This window comes from Heloderma suspectum, chromosome 2, assembly GCF_057233095.1.
Source record: "Heloderma suspectum isolate Gila_16-S chromosome 2, 16-S_ref, whole genome shotgun sequence".
Taxonomy (NCBI): Eukaryota; Metazoa; Chordata; class Lepidosauria; order Squamata; family Helodermatidae; genus Heloderma; species Heloderma suspectum.
Window position 1 is genome coordinate 388,432,544 of NC_139459.1, and position 17,676 is coordinate 388,450,219.

At 49.0% G+C, this 17,676-nt stretch overlaps 1 long non-coding RNA gene across 1 annotated transcript; it reads right to left on the reverse strand.

The window, feature by feature from the left end:
- Positions 1-275: 275 nt before the first annotated feature.
- LOC146356434 (uncharacterized) lies at positions 276-15,680 on the reverse strand. The gene is made up of 5 exons (XR_014787459.1): positions 15,534-15,680; positions 14,088-14,241; positions 4,017-4,104; positions 2,099-2,189; positions 276-731 (listed from the first exon to the last, which is right to left on the reverse strand). It is a non-coding gene; the product is annotated as an uncharacterized LOC146356434 (long non-coding RNA).
- Positions 15,681-17,676: the final 1,996 nt, after the last annotated feature.

The following is a 17,676-nucleotide window of genomic DNA, read 5'->3' on the forward strand; positions in this document are numbered from 1 at the left end:
CTAGAGTAACTATTGGGAGTGTGGAGAGACAGGCATCTCCAGACATGAAACTCACCCATAAGCAGGAAGCCATTGCCTGGCCCGGCCATTTTAATGAGGTAGGGGAAAGGATTTGTGTCCTATTATTGGGTTGTGACATCTCTTAAGCTCTAAGAATATCCACCCTGTCTTGTGTGTCCCACTCCCAACCCCAGCTTCTAAACATTTATTTATTTATTTCTATACTGCCTAATAGCCGAAGCTCTCTGGGTGGTTCACAAAAATTAAGACCCAATGGCCCGCAATAAAACAATTTTAAACATATAGAACATCCAAAACACAATATAACAATACAACCACAATAAAACCTAGAAGTAGTGTAGGAATTTAAAATACAGGTTTAAAACAGCAAAGCTAAAAGTCTTGAAAGCTAAAATGCTAAAACGCCTTGAAAATAAAAAGGTCTTCACCTGGCAATGGAAGGAATACAATGTAGGTGCCAGGCGAACCTCACTAGGGAGCTCATTCCACAGCCGGGGTGCCACAGCAGAAAAAGTCCTCCTTCTAGTAGTCACCCGCCTCACTTCCTTTGGCAGGGGCTCACGGAGAAGGGCTGCTGAGGATGATCTTAATGTCCATGGATGGGTGTTTCTATGCTGTATTGATCTGGAGTCCTGATCCTGTCAGTACCAGTCATCAAGTCTTTTGGTTATCAAGCTGAAACAAGCCAATTGTGCAAAAGATGGCAGTTCCTGGATAGAAATTGGATGTAGAATAAATATGTACAAAGAAGATCCACACGTCCCTTCAGGTGACAAAGCAGTTTGCACCGTGAATGTCTGTCAGGGTCCCAGGAGCACAATTTTGTCTAGGCTGGTTGCTTGCCTATTTCTCCTTAGAGCACGACCAAGGAGCCAGCAAGCGGGATCTAACAAGCATCTCTGCTAGATGCCTCCTTCTACCCATGAGCAATGCCTCTCCCCTCCTCTCTCACACCAAACGGCTGACACACTCACAAGAGTAGGGGGACTTCTCCCTTACCCAACAGGTGCTTGAAATATTTAGCCTGGGAATCTAATTGACCTGTGGATGGGAGAGTCGCCCAACTCTACTGTGATACTCAGGACAACTCACCCTCAGGTCTAAGAAGTTGATATTTTCTGCTCACAAACCAGCTCACTACGTATGCCAGTGCTGGAAGCCTTTGATTTGTTTATTTATTCCATTTCTATACTGCCTAATGCCAAAGCTCTCTGGGTGGGTCCCAAAACTTAAAACTAAAAAGCGCAGCATGAAACAATGCAAAATATGAAAGCTTGAAACCACAACAGAACACTACAACCAGAATGAAACCTTTCAGCAATGCAGAGATTTTACAATACAGATTTAAAACACTGAAGCTAAAAGACTAGGAAGCTGAAACGCTGAAATACTGGGAGAATTAAAAGGTCTTCACTTGGCGCCAGGAGGAGTACAACATAGGTGCCAGGCAAATCCCGTAGGGAGCTCATTCCACAGCTGGGGAGTCATCACAGAAAGGGCTCCCTTCGCGCCAGCCACCGGCCTCACTTCCTTGGCAGCGGGGCACGGATAACGGCCACTGAGGATGATCTCAGAGTCTGGGCAGGAACACATGGGAGGAGGCGATCCTTCAGATAGCCTGACCCCAAGCCATTAAGGGCTTTAAATGTTACTACCAGCACTTTGAATCGGGGCTGGAAATGGACTGGCAGCCAGTGCAGCTGGTAAAGTACTGGCGTAATATGAGCTCAAAGGCCAGTAACAATCTTGCTGCCCCATTTTGCACCAGCTGAAGTTTCTGGACTGCTTTCAAAGGCAGCCCCACATATAACGCATTGCAGTAATCCAGGCGAGAGGTTATCAGAGCATGGATAACTGTAGCTAGGCTCTCTCTGTCCAGATAAGGGCATAGTTGGGATACCAGCCGAAGCTGAGAAAAAGTGCTCTGTGCCACTGAGTTCACCTGTGCCTCAAGTGACAGTTCTGGGTCAAAGAGCACCCCAAAATTATGAACGTGATCCTTTGAGGGGAGTGCAATGCCCTCCAGAAGAGGTTGAATATCACCTAGCCAGGCAGATGAACCCCCCACCAGCAGTACCTCCATCTTGTCTGCATTGGGTTTCAGCTTATTGGCCCTCATCCGGTCCATTACCGTGCCCAGACCCGATTCAGAACAGCCACTGCCTCACCTGGGATTGATGAGAAAGAGAGGTAGAGCTGGGTGTCATCCGCTTATTGATGGCGCTTCAGCCCACACCTCCGGATAAGTTCCCCCAGCAGTTTGATGCACATGTTAAACAGCATGGGGTATAAAATAGAGCCTTGTGGAAACCCATGGCACAATTGCCATGGCACAGAGCAGTAATCCTCCAGCCCTACCATCTGGGGTCAGCCATCCAAGCAGCAGCAGAACCACTGCAGTGCAGTGCCTCCAACTCCAAGCCCAGACACTCTATCCAGAAAGATATCATAGTCAATGGCATCGAAAGCTGCTAAGATGGTGTCCCACTGTCCCTGTCCCTCTCAAGACAGAGGCCATTCCACAGGGTGACGAAGGCAGTTTCCATTCCAAAACTAGGCCTGAAGCCCAACTGAAATGGATCTAGATAATCCATTTCATTCAACAGTGCCTGGAGCTGTCCTGCAACCACCCGCTCAAGCACCTTGCCCAGGAAGGGGATGTTGGCCACTGGCCTATAATTGTTAACATCCTCCAGGTTCGGATTTTTTAGGAGTGATCTGATTACCGCCTCTTTTAAAGCGGTTGGCACCACTCCTTCTCTCAAGGAGGAATTAACAATCTCCTGGACCCAGCCGGACATCCCCTCCTTGTTTGATTTAATAAGCCATGAAGGGCAAGGGTCAAGCACACAAGTGGTCGATCGGGCTTGGCCAAGAACCTTGTCTGCATTAGGGATGTCAGAAAATTCTGAGATGGATCTCAGTGAGGCCGAATGCCAGTCACGGAATAAAGCCCCCACCCTCCAACCCATGAAAGGTGCACGGGACAAAGTCCCTGCCACCCCAACCCCATGAGAGGTGTGCGAAATGGAGCACTTACCTGCTCCCGTCCATGCTGCTTTGCGAATGGCAGCCATCCTGCAGCCGCCATTCGCTTCCTCCTCTTCAAGCCCTGATAGGCTACATAAATACTTACGTAGCCTATCACGACTAATGCAGGGACGCCATTTGCATCCCTGCAGAGGCCGTGATAAGCTATGTAAGTATTTACGTAGCCTATCACTGTGGGCGGGGAGGAACCCAGCGCATGCAAATGGTGGTGGCTACCGACATTTGCGTATGCTGTGGTTTTCCCCCTGCCGTGATAGGCTACGTAAATACTTACTCAGAAAAGCTCCTCTGGATGACACTGAGAAGATGCAATACTGGTGGAAAAGCATTGTCTCTTTGCCACCCGCACCGCCACAGAGTAGGCTCGATAGTGAGCTCTTACCTGTGTTCAGTCAGACTCAGCAGGAGTTTTCCTCCACCTGCATTCTAGCCATCTCCCCACTTGCTTCATTGCCCTCAGCTCAGTTGTATACGAAGTCGGGATGTATGAAACAACTTATCTGTTTCGTTTCATGATATCCGTGGGGGGGGGGAGACACTTCATCCCTCCCCCTGAAATCCTTGCTGGCTGGCTCCACTGCTCAACGACTCCACAGAGCCACCAGCCAGGGCCGCCCACAGCGACATCCGGCCGCTGCTGGCTTGCGCAGCGATGCAAATGGCGGCTGCTGTAGTCACCACCATTTGTGTCCCTTTTTTTTGCCATGATAGGATATGTAAATATTTGTGTAGACTATCATGGGCTCTGCAGGGATGCAAATGGGGTCCCTGCGTTAACCGAGATAGGTTACGTAAGTATTTACATAGCCTATCACTAGGGATGGCAGAGAATTCCGCCAGGGATCACGGTGAGGCCGAATGCCAGTGCATTCGGCCCCCCGAACTCAGTGCTGGAATGGGCAGCCCCCCCACCCCCCAGGGATCCCACCTGGGATGAGACTCACCTGGGACGTATCTTCCGGGCAGAGGCGGCTGCGACGGCGGCTGCAGCGGCTGTTCTTCTGACTGGCTGCCGCCGCTGCCATTTCCACTCTTGTAAAAGAAAAGAAAGAAAGAAAGAAAGAAAGAAAGAAAGAAAGAAAGAAAGATGTGATAGGCTACACAAAGATTTACGTAGCCTATCATGACTAGGTTAAAAAAAAAAACAACGACGTGATAGGCTATGTAAATCTACAGCCGCCATTTGCGTTCCTTATTTTTGCCCTCTTAATATACGTAAATATTTACGTACACTATGTTGGTGAAAATCAAGGGGAATGCAAATAGCGTAGCGGGCACTATTCGTGTCCCTTTTTGATTCCCCATTTTAGCCCACATAAATATTTATGTAGCCGGGAGCACAGCCGGCCTCGGAGTAAATATTTACGGGAGCTGCGGAGCACATCCGGCCTCGGAGAATTCCAGTGGGGGGGGAGGAATGGAGCGCCTCCCCCCCAGCAAGGATTCTGGTGGGAGGGATGGTACGCCCCCCCCCACCATCAACATAATCAGCGAACAGGTAAGTGACTTTCGTACATCCCTACCTATCACAGGAAAAATCATGAAGCTAATGGCAGCTGCAGACCTGCCCGCCACGAATGGCACCCCGTAGGTTCTCCGTTTCGCGTACATTTCATGGGGTGGTGGGGAGGCGGGGCTTCTTTCCGCAATGGATTTCAGGGGGGCCCATGCACTGACATCCGGCCTCATTGTGATCCGTGTCAGAATTCTCCACCATCCCTAATACCAAGGAGCTGGCCAGGCTCTGCTCATAGGGAGAGGGTGCTTGGGCATGATCGTGTCAACCGCCTAAGTCTTCTCTGCATTCCACAGAGTGACCTGGGCTTTGACAGGAGCACCAGCCATACCAGCAGAACCCCCCCCCCCAGAACCATCTGGAATCAATCAGAATCCATTAGCCTCTGGGGGTGAACCATTTTAACAGGTCCGCCACCCTTGCAGAGGGGAAAGGCTGCCAGGAGTCTAAACCTCAAGAGGAAGTGATCTGACCATGACGAATGGATAGATGTTAATTCCTCCACTTTCACATCACCATCCTCCTGCCCAGTCAAGACAACAAGATTAAGTGTGTGTCCTTTTATATGCATTGGGCCAATGACAAATTGGGACAACCCCATGGTTGTCATGGCGGCCATGAAGTCCGGAGCCGCCACAGATACAGCGGCCTCGGCATGGAAGTTGAGATCCCCCAGGATCATCATCCGAGGGGTCCTCAGCATCAAGTCCAACACCACCTCCGCCAGCTCAGGCAAGGAGTCTGATGGGCGGCGGGGTGGGCAGTACACAAACGGAATCCCTAATCTGTCCCGCGTACCCAACACAAGGTACAAACACTCAAGATCTGCACTCGAATGAGCAGGAAGCCTAGAGAGGGAGATTGAATTCCTATAGACCAGGCAACCCCCCCTCCCCAACCCTTGAGTCGGTGTTGGTGCTGCACTGAATAGCCAGGAGGGCACAGCTGGGAGAGGGTGACCCCTCCCAGTTCCCCCACCCTGGTCTCAGTAATACATACCAGGTCAGCCCCCTCATCCACAATCAAATCATGGATGAGGGAGATTTTATTTGGGGCCCACCAGGCATTCAGCATCAGTACCACCAGACCCGAGGGCAGACTGGTAAGGCCGTCAGGAACCATCAGGTTGGGGTAGAACCAGAAGACGGGACAGCTGTAAGGTGTCAAGCCCCTCTTCTCCTCAGCTGTCCTGTTAATCCACCAACGCCATAACTCCCCCTGCCCGTGACCACAGTTATGTTGGCACCTCCCCGGCCCCCTGAACAGACATGTGTTAGGCTACATGTCTATCCAGTCAGTTATTCATTGCTCCCAATTCATACTGAATTCAAGGGTCAACTTAGGTAGCTGCCTCCAAAAATATGGGCTCGTCTAATCCAGTATTGTTGACACTGACTGGTAACGCTCCAGGGTTTCAGGCAGGAGTTATTGCAGCCCTACCAAGAGTTGCCAGGGATTGAACCTGGGACCTTGTTCCTGTAAATCAGGTGCTCTACTGCTGAATTATGGCCCCACTATGGGTAGAATTGGATTGAGTTAAAGAGATGGTGAAACCCATGACGGAAGGGCCTCCCAACCCCTGCCACCCTGCGGAATCCCCCCAGGACGAGGCTTACCTGGCGCAGAGGAGGAGGCAGAGGTGGCAGCAGCTTCGGCGTTGGCAGCGGCTGGTCTCTCAGCCGGCTGCTGTGGCCACAAAAGTTGGCCGTCTTAGTGGCTGCCATTTGCTTCCTTCCAGGCTGCCGTGATAGGCTATGTAAGTATTTAAATACTTACATAGCCTATCACGGCAAAGAGCAGGGACGCAAATGGCCACCACTACACCGTGATAGGCTATGTAAATACTTAGGTAGCCTTTCACGACAGCCTGGAAGGACGCAAATGGCGGCTGCTATGATGGCCGCCATTAGCAGCCGCAGCAGCCCAGCCGCAGCAAGAACTCAGGAGGATTCCGGGAGGAGAGACGGAGCACCTCCCCCCCCCACCATGGATCCCCCAGCGTGGAATCAGTTAAGTGTTTCATACATCCCTAGCAGAGACAAGTGGCAGACTGTAAGAAGTAACACAAGGCCCATTTGGGGCAATACACATTGGAGCCAGGATCAAGGTGAGATTTTGTGAGGAGATGCCCATCCTTCCCATCTGTTCTGGGGAGCCATAGAGGGATATTTTGAAAGCATTCTGGTTCAGGGTTGATCTCTGCAGTATTCTACATTAACAGACCTGAATCTTCCTTAAAAGCAAATGGTTGGAGTAAAATAATGTCCTCCCTTTCACACACATCTCATGCAGTTGTAGGAAGGGTGGGTGATAACCCCACTTGTTGATAAGACCCTTCCAGGACAATTTAGCATCCCTGCAATCTGAAAGGGCAAAATCTCTCCCACTTCTGAAGATATGGATGTACGAAAGTCTCGTACCTTTTCGCGGATGTGATTCGAGTTGAGGGGGGCGCTCCGTACCTCCCCCCGGAATCCTCGATGGGGGGGGAAGTGATCTGGTCCTCCCCCCTGGAATCCTGCCCGGCTAGTTCCACTCCGCAGAAGCTCCACGGAGCAGCCAGCCAGGTCCTCCACAGCGGGAGTTCCAGACATGGACAGGCTGCTGTGGACAAAAATGGTGGCGGCTACTTGCGTCCAGCCAGGCTGCCATGATAGGCTACGTAAGTATTTATGTAGCCTATCATGTCAGATCAAAAAACCCCAAAACAAAACAGCATACACAAATGGTTGCAGCTACGGCGGCCACCATTTCAGTTCCCCCTTTTTCGCCGTTTTAGCCTACGTAAATATTTATGTAGGCTGTCACGGCGGAAAAAAGGTGAACACAAATACCATAGTGGGCACTATTTGCATTCCTTTTTTTCCCCACCATAATAGGCAATGTAAATATTTACGTAGTGTAGAACTCCGGGGGGGGGGGGACGCAAATAGCGCCAACTACGCCATTTGCATTCCCCTTTTCTTTGCCGTCATAGCCTACGTAAATATTTACGTAAGCTAAAATGGCGAAAAATAGGGAACGCAAATGGCAGCCACCGTAGCCGCCGCCATTTGCATACACTTTTTTTTTTTGGGCTTGCCGTGATAGGCTACATAAATACTTATGTAGCCTATCACAGCAGCTTCGTACGATGCAAATGGAGGCCACTACGGCGGCCCCGATTTGCGTCCGCAGAGCGCCTCCCCCCCCCCATGAATCCAAGCTGCGAAAAGGTAAGTGACTTCCGTACATCCCTACTATCTCCCCTATCCCATTAATATAGCAGATAAAGATAGAGATTCAGGCTTCAGACTAAAGTGGTTAACAGCCCTAGTAAAAATGCCTTCTTCCACATGACTTACCTGGGCTGGTCGTTCTGGGCAGCGGCGGTCCGGTGGCGGCTGCAGCGGCTGGTCTTCCAACCTGCTGCCACCACCACCATTTGCAGTCTTGTCATTTTGTTTTTTATTTACATAGACTGAGATGGTGAAAAATAAGGAACGCAAATGGCAGCGGCCGTAGCTGCCGCCATTTGCGTATGCATTTTTTTTTTTTTTTTACCCAGAGCCCTCCGCAGCCAGAAATCCGGCTGCGGATGGCTCGGGCCTGGGCCTGGCTGGCTGATCCGCAGAGCCACTGTGGAGCACAGACGGCCGTCGAGGATTCTGGGGGGGAGGACAAGATCGCCTCCCCCCCATCGAGGATTCTGGAGAGAGGGAGGGAACGCCTCCCCCCCACCATGAACATAATCCGCGGAAAGGTAAGTGACTTTCGTACATCCCTATTTGCAGGATATAAATCCATCAGGTACCCCGCTCCTTAAAATGCCTTTCCGTCTCCAGCTGTGCCATGATTCCTCCGATCCTTCCTTTGCCTTCTGCCCTGCCACTCAAGATCAAAACACGGAAGAGGAGAGGGCCTTTCCAATGGTGGTGCCTGTCCTCCCACAAAAAGCTCATCTCCCTCCCCCATTGTTCACCGTCATTGCATGCGCACGTTTTGAAGCTTGTCCGTTTATTGCTGTTGCTTGTAATTTCAGTTATTCTGGGATTGTCTTTTAGTTGATTTCATTGTCGTACCTTTTCCCCTCCAGTTTTTATATTGGCTTGAGTACATGTATAGTATAGGTGGCATAAACATTTTGAAACAAACAGACCAAAAACGTCCATGCCATGTTGTGATGCATAAATAGTGCTTCCCTGAAACAAGGACCTGGGATCCCTTCTACTTCATTTAGGGTAACAAGCTGTTGGGTCCTGCCTAAACTGTAGGACTCATTTCCATAGGCACAAATATTCATAACACTGTTTTCCTGGATGCTCCTTCTCTTTGTTGCTAGACCATGCCTCATTCCAGATGCACTGAGAGCTGTCGCCGCGGATACTACAAGGAGATCCAAGAAGGAGAGCCATCATGCTGCTATGCTTGCGCTCCATGTGCGGAAGGAACCGTCTCCATTCAGGAAGGTAGGTAAGATCAGAAGAATGGGAGTTCCCTAGGGCTAGCGATGTACGAAAGGCACTTACCATTCACAGATTATGTTGATGGGGGGGGAGGCGCTCCGTTCCTCCCCCCCCCCCCCAGAATCCTAGACGGACGGCTGTGCTCCGCAGTATTCTGCGGAGACCCGGGCCGGCTCCGCCAGCAGCCGGACATCCGGCTGCTGGCTAGCAGGGACGCAAATGGCGGCGGCTGTAGCCGCCACCGTTTGCGTCCCTGCAGTCAGCCATAATAGGCTACATAAATGTTTATGTAGCCTATCACGGTTGATTTAAAAAACAACAACAACAACGCGCATATGCAAATGGCGGCGGCCACGGCCACCGCCATTTGCATTCCTTATTTTGGCATGTCTTAGTCTACGTCAAGATTTACGTAGATTAAGACAGAGAAAATAAGGGGAATGCAAATAGCGGGCCGTGGCTGCTGCCATTTGCGTACGCGCGTTGTTGTTGTTGTTATTTTAAGTCAGCCGTGATAGGCTACGTAAACATTTACGTAGCCTATCACTTTTTTTTTTAACTGGAAATGGCAGCAGCGACAGTGGGTCGGAAGACCGGCCGCCGCCGCCGCTGCCACCACCAAACCGCTGCCGCAGCCAGCCCCGCCAGGAAGATCCGCTGCAGGTAAGTCTCATCCCGGGGGAGGTGGGGGGGCAGACCGTTCCACCACCAATTTCGGGGGGCCGAATCCGCTGGCATTCGGCCTCCGCGAGATCCGTGGCGGAGTTCTCTGAAATCCCTTCCTAGGGCAACTCCTTGAATATGCCAAATAGTCTCCACAGCCCTATTTTACTTCTCTCTTCTTTTCTCTTAAACCCCTTTAGCAAAACATTACACGAGAAGGTAAGAGAAGAAGGCTACTTAAATCACTGTTGCTCCTAGTGTAAAACATCATGGGAATCCCTTATGGTCATGGGCCATTCACTACTGCTCAGTCTGAAATACCTCATGATGCCCTTCTAGTACATAGTGTGATTTTAATGAAGACTTGTTCCACTCGACTGAAGGCTAATTTCATTTGTTATTAGTTGCTCTTCTTCTACAAGGTTTTATTCTTCTGTCCGTACATTGTTGTGATCATTGTTCCGATGTGCAGTCTCAAAAGCTCCACCTTTAATCTCCACCTTTAATCTCCACCTTTAATCCCATAAAATGAGTGGAAAGAAAAGATGATGGGAGTGAATCTCTGGGGTGCAAAGCAGGGGGGATGCTTAGTGCACATTGTTCCTGGTATAAATCATGCCCACCCCGCAAAAAAAACCACTCTGCTTTTTCTATAATTGGGACAGGGCAGCATGTACAGACATGGTGGGCCTTTCTCCATTATACACAGAGAATTGTCTGCACTGTGCTGTGATCCTGAGGCAGGAAAGCAGGGGGACCCTGGCAGAAAAAAGGATGTGAAAATGGTGCAACCCCCACTTTCTGGTGATCAGAGAACTCCCCTGCTGAACGCTGATTCAGTCTTCCATTTTTAAAAACCTCTTTAGTAAAACCTGATTAAAAAATAAGAAAGTTTTATGCAAGTTTACTACTCTGAATTTCAAACATAATCAGGACACCCTTGAGCACCGTCTTGTCCTAGAAAGTTGGGGCATAAGTTGAGTAAATACAGAAATCACAAGCCACTCAGCTACCAGGTAGCTTTACATGCCTTACAGGATTATTATGAAGATAAGAACAGGATAACCTCACAGACACTCCCTTACCCTGAACAACGTTGGGATAAATACCTTCACTTTTCCATATTTAAACCAGGAAGGGAGCTGTGTTTATTCCAAGTTAGCCCATCAATCCATCTAGCTCACTCTTCTCTGTTCCTCTCTGACTGACACTCTGTAATGCCCCACAGAGATATTACAGTACCTTTCCTGGCCCTGCGACTACTAAGGTCCTCACTTGGTGATGAGGCCATAGACTGGTCTGGTCACAAAACAGGTCCTCTGTGAGGGAAAGTTTCTCTCTCTCCTTGCCCAACTGCACATTTTTTTCTGGAGGTACAGTGGATGTAAATCCTGCTGAACTCACTCTCCGTCTTCTCAGATGCCGACCATTGCAACAAGTGTCCGGAAGATCAGCATCCAAACACAGACAGAGATCAATGTGTCCCCAAGGAGATATCCTTCCTCACCTATGAAGAACCTTTGGGGATTGTCCTGATTTCGTTTGCTCTATTCTTGTCCTTATCCACGGGCTTCATATTAGGAATCTTCATGAAATACCAAGAAACTCCAATAATCAAGGCCAACAACTGAGACCTGTCCTACATTCTCCTCATCTTCATCATCCTTTCCTTCTTGTCCTCCTTCCTGTTCATGGGGCGGCCAAGGAAAGTGACTTGCCTTCTCCGACAAACGGCCTTCAGCATCATATTCTCAGTTGCCGTTTCTTTGGTGTTGGCCAAAACCGTCACGGTGGTGTTGGCTTTTCTGGCCACAAAACCAGGGAACAGAGTGAAGAGATGGCTGGGGAAGAGTCTTGCAAACTCCAATGTCAGTTCTTGCTCTAGTGTCCAAGTTGTCATCTGCATCATCTGGCTGGGGAGCTCTGCCCTGACTCTGACATGCATTCCCAGCCTGGACAGAACATCTTGCAATGCAATGAAGGATCTGTTGTCTTTTATACTGCCCTTGGCTACATGGGCTTCTTGGCTGCCATCTGCTCCACAGTGGCTTTCCTCGCCAGGAAGCTGCCTGGGGCCTTCAATGAAGCCAAACTGATCACCTTCAGCATGCTGGTCTTCTGCAGTGGCGGCTCTGGCGGCGGCAGCAGCGGCTGGACTTTCGACCAGCTGCCGCGGACGCCATTTGCGAGGCTGCCATGATAGACTATGTAAGTATTTATGTAGCCTATCACGGCAAGCCCCCCCCCAAAAAAAACAGCATACGCACATGGCAGCGGCTACAGTGGCTGCCATTTGCGTTCCCTATTTTTAGCCGTTTTAGCTTACATAAATATTTACGTAGGCTATTGCGTTGAAAAAAGGGGAATGCAAATAGCATAGTGAGCGCTATTTGTGTTCCTTTTTTCCCCCGCCATAATAGCCTACATAAACATTACGTAGGCTAAAATGGCTAAAAATAGCGAACGCAAACGGCAGTCGCTGTAGCCTCCGCCATTTGCGTATGCTGTTGTTTTTTTGCTTGCCGTGATAGGCTATGTAAATACTTACGTAGCCTATTACGGCAGGTTCACAGGAAGCAAATGTATGCCGTTACAGTGGCCGCCATTTGCGTCCACAGCATCCCGTCCGTGGCCGGAACTCTGGGAGGGATTCCGGGGGGAGGGACGGAGCGCCTCCCCCCAACCGTGAATCACATCTGCAAAAAGGTAAGTGATGTTCGTACATTTTGCAGCTTGCGTGCACATGGAAAGCCCTGAATGCAAGACGTTAGATGGATGTTTGTTTGTTACTGGCACTGGTGTATTCTGATTGCTCTGCTTGCTATGACGGTTTCATGCACTTGTTGTCATAAAGAATTATTCTCAAAGAATGCAGGATTTTAATTTGGTACTTCCATTTCCTTGCTTCTCATTGTCATCTATGATCATCACACATTTACTGCACAGAAATGATGTTTTTGATCAGAGGGAATTGTTTTTTTCAAAGGGGACAGTCTCCTGAACAGAGAGAGATTTGACATGTGATAGCCTAGTGCTCAGTTTTTGGTCCCAGGCCATTTAAACTTTAGATCCTGACATTCTCAGCCTGAGATTTGGGGCAGCTGCCAGTGGAGGCTGGCAGCTCTGATTTCAGTGGAGCTGTGAACCCATCCTGGGTTTCAGACAGAAACCACGTCTGGCAAAAAAGTTTGCAAATGGCCAGATGTGTGCTTCAGTTGAATTAGAGCAACTTCCCCAGTTCAATTTGTGCAAATTTCCATGGAGACTGAATCAGCCCCACTTTTGTCTATGGAGGAAAGTTTCACAAATCAGGAAATGGGTACAAAGTTTGGGAAATGTGTACACATTTCACATTCAGTTGCTGCTTGATTTGCGTGATTTTCCTGTTCCTGCAGAGTGAGCAGATATCATGAACAGGAAATGTGACGAGCAATGATACAATATTTGGAAGATCTGAGCCGTCTCGAGTCTCACTCATTCACCCGTCCCTACCAAAGGCACCCCCACATACTGGATGTTACCGCAGACAAAACAGGGTGTAACTTAGGTATGTGTCATCTTGATCAGATCTGACATCTCTGGAATGGGTGCAGTTGGTCCTCTAGCCTCACCCCTGGCCACTGACCAAACCTGGATTCATGATCATGACCTCCCATCCTTGCCCCTTCCCAGCTGTTTTTTAAAAACATTTTTTGACAGGCTGGTAGAGAGACTTGTGAGTAGGGATGTTGGAGCAATCTGCAATAGAACTAAGTGGTTTCAGATTTTTACTAACCCTACCAGCGGATGGGCTTTTCCCCTGGAGGGTGGATTCCGCAGATTTGGGGAACCATGTTTCTAACCTTTGACTGTTTTGCACATATTTTGTTGTAAAAAAATGTCAGAATTTTTTTAAAAAACCTGCCTGAAAATGCACATTTTCCCCATGGGCTAGGGAGTTAAAATGCATATTTGGGGGGAATTTGTGCATGGGGGGGGCATTTTGCCCATGCAAATTTGCAAAAGTTTGGAAACTAAGAAAGATCAGACTCTGTCAATGGGAGGATGATGGAATAGGAGGTTCCTAACAATCTGCAAAATGAGCAGGCTTTTCATAATCCCTGATTCCCTCCCTGGGAACAGGAGTTGTAGTGGTCAGGCAGCGCCTGGGGGAAGAGCTCAGAATGCAGAACAACCTGCATCAGAGGCTGATGGGAGAGAGAGAAGTGTGTTGCAGGGGTCCAGAGAGAGAAAGGGCAAAATAGGAGAGAAAGGGGCCACAAAGGTAGAGAATGGAATGTCAGAGGGAGGGAGAGAGAAAGGGAAACCAGAGAGGCAAGGGGTGCGAGAGGCACAAATACAGAAACATGCTCTTGAGAGAGCACAGGTTTAGGGATGTACGAACTGCGTACCTTCCATGCCGCTTGATTTCCGCAGTTTGCGACCAGTGCTCCGTACCATCGTTCACAAGCCCCTGGAATTCTCCTCTTTTTTTCCACTCCGAAAATTACCAAGATAAATCTATACCGACAACCGTAATTCCGGTGCCCAGCCATCTCCGTGAGTCTGCATAAATTCCGTAAGAAAGGGTATTTTTTGTAGATATTTACATACTTTTTCCCCTGCCCTGAGACCTGCAGTAATTCTTGCAGCCAAAACACTTCCTCCTCCTAGGAGCTTCCCAAAAGAAGGCTGTCCTAGGTGTGCCTGAGCGATGCACTCTTTGTTTAAAGCAACGCTGTTTGAAACAAGGAAATAACCTCTTAAAATGACCATGCCGGTCTAGACCCTGCAGGAGGTAATATTCCCCCTGCTAAGCTTTATATTTCCACATCCAGCGTTGTTGTTGATGTTGTGAGGCTAAAATAGAGAGGAGAACCAACCTTGTGCATGTCTATTCAGAAGTAAGGCTTATTGAGTTCAATGAGACTTACTCCTACACATGTCAGCACCCCACTTGCCCCCAGCTCAGCTTTGTATTTCCACATCCAGCTCATGATGAAACCTCCTGTTAGTTATCTCACTCACTGGGTGATCTTGGGCTGGACTCTAACCACTACACCATACTTCTGTTATGAAACTCAAGAAGAAAAAGAGACAGTATAATGGAAAGTTCTTTCTGAAGCAGTCACACTTGTATGAATGCAGCATGAAGGGAAAGATCAGCAACCTTCTCTTTGTTTGAAGAAAAAGCACACTCTGCACATGCTCAGGGAATGGACAAAATGAGGAATTTGAAGAATATTTGAAGAACCAGGGAATATGAAGAATGATATTCTTCCATTAGGGGTGTGTGTGTGTGTAGCTTCTCCCTCAATCCAGCTGTTCCCTGGAAGCCCCCGCCCCATTCACCCAAGGGTCTTCTGAGATAACTAACAGGAGGTTTGATCCTGAGCTGGATGTGGAAATACAAAGCTGAGATGGTGGCAAGTGGGGTGCTGACATGTGTAGGAGTAAGTCGCATTGAACTCAATAAGACTTACTTCTGAGTAGACATGTACAAGATTGGTTCTCCCTCCATTTTAGCCTCACAACGTCACCAACAAGGCTGGATGTGGAAGTAGAAAGCCTAGCAGGGGGAATAATACTCGTGCAGGGCTCCAGACCAGCATGGCCTTTTCAAAAGTTTTTTTCTTTCTTTCAAACAGTGTTGCTTTCAACAAAGAGTGCATTGCTCAGACACACCTAGGGCAGCCTTATTTTGGGAAGCCCTGAGGAGGAGGAAGTGTTTTGGCTGAAAGTAAACGGAGTCGGAGGATTTCAATTGAAAAAGAACACCCACAAACAAGGCAGTGAGCACAATTCATTTTTTTTTTTTTACTTACGTATGTACTTAGGGATGGATGAAAGTCCCTTACCTGTTCCCGAAGCTTGCTTCGTGGTGTGGGGGAGGCACTTCTGTTCTCCCCCCGAAGTTCAGGCGAGGGGGGGTGGCGCCCCATCCCTCGCCAGCAAAATTCAGGCTGGGTAGAAGCGCCCCATCTACCCGGCCACGAAAAAAAAAGTAAAACACGCACACACACACACACCCGTGATAGGCTATGTAACAATTTACGTAGCCTATCATGGCTAGATTTCCAAAGTCAGCCGTGATAGGCTATGTAAATCATCAGCCTATCACGGCTGACTTTGGAAATCTAGCCGTGATAGGCTACGTAAATCGTTACGTAGCCTATCACGGGTGTGTGTGTGTGTTTTTTTACTTTACTTTTTTTTTTTTTGCAATGGCGGTGGCAGCAGCCGGTCTGGAGACAGGCCGCCGCCCCCGCCGAATAGGGATGACAGAGAATTCCGCCACGGACTGAAATACGATCGAATTCCCTTCAGTCCGTGCCATGGAATCCTATGCGGAATGGCACCACGAGGTCCTGCGGAGCCAGCAGTCAAGTGGCTTTTTTTTTTGTCATCCGCACAGAGTCGTGAAACTTTCGTAAACAAAAACGCAAGGTAGTATATTCTGATAATATATTCCACGAATTACTAACATGCTTAGACATCAAACACTTATTGGTAACAGCAACCAGTAGGTGAACCATGAGTATTGCTGCTGTGACAGCACTCCAAGCAGTGTTACCTGGCTGGGTCTAAACACTCTTTTAATCTCCCCCAGTGACCCAGAGTAATGGTACCATGGGGACATGGTGGGGAGTGTAAAGGTGGCTTGATTAGAGGTGGCCAAGTGGGGGGATGGCATGACCCTGCTGGACTTCTCCTCCTCCTTGGACGTAGACCTCCCAGAGACAGGGTGATGCCTTTGGAACATGTATGTCAGGAGACTTGGGGGAGCCTGGGCCCTTTGGGGAGAGGACCATGGGTCCATCCCCACAGCAAAAGGGGAGCTCTGCTTAGAAACAGAGGCTGAGCAACAACCCCCCCCCCACCAGTCACAGGGAGTATCATCACCTAAAGAGGGCAATCAGCAGGGCTTCTGTAAGAAGTGCCCAACTGCAAGGAAGAACTTTCTCCCAACTTTCCTTGGGAGAAAGTGCCTCCTAATGAGTAGGGCTCCGACCAGAGAGCTCTAATGTACTGTAGCTGTGCTCTGGGTGGGGCTCAGCAGGCTTTGGGGTTAAAAGACTTCAGTGTCTGCCTAGCCAGTGCTAGAAACAGTGGTGTTCCTTCAGGTTCTGTGGCCTCTGTCTTGCCTTGTGGACCTTGCACTATGATGGATGCTCGGTGGTACTGAACCTTTGCTTTTTTCTTCACTCTGCTTATGGGCTGTGTAATATATCTGACTGCCCAACTGTTTTGACCTCTGTCTGCTTTTCTGTGCTTTCGCCTTTGCCCATTTCATTACCTTTCATCACCTTTCATCATGGTTACTCCATCCACTCAGAAATTGTGGAGGGGGCCACTGGACAGGGGGGAAATTGAGTAGGGTCAGCCTCAGGGTGGGCATCAGCAGTAGACCATGACAGGGCACAGGGACTGGGCAACTGCCATGGACACCATGTACTGACACCAGCTCAGAAGGGAGCTGCTCTGATAACTAGAAAATTGTGTGTGCGTGTGCATGTATCTCTCCATTGACAAGTTGGGAGTAGGTTGTCCACCCCTTTTCGACTGCCTTCCTGTTGAGAGATTCTCCTGAAACACACTTCATTGGAAAGCTCTTGACATGTGGATTCCACAGTTAACCATGATTTTCACTCTAATTCAAAGTCAGGAGTTCCTGTATAAATCTTAAAAAAAAGAAGAAAGGAATTAGGCTATTTTCTCTAATTGTTGTTGTTCAGTCGTTCAGTCGTGTCCGACTCTTCGTGACCCCATGGACCATAGCACGCCAGGCCTTCCTGTCCTGCGCTCTCTCCCGGAGCGTGCTCAAGTTCATATTCATCTTTACAGCATCAGATTTTCTTTTCACCACCAGACACATCCACAGCTGAGTGTCCTTTCGGGTTTGGCCCAGCCGCTTCACTCTTTCTGGCGCTACTTGGAAATACCCTCTGCTCTTCCCCAGTAGCATATTGGACACCTTCCGACCTGAGGGGCTCATCTTCT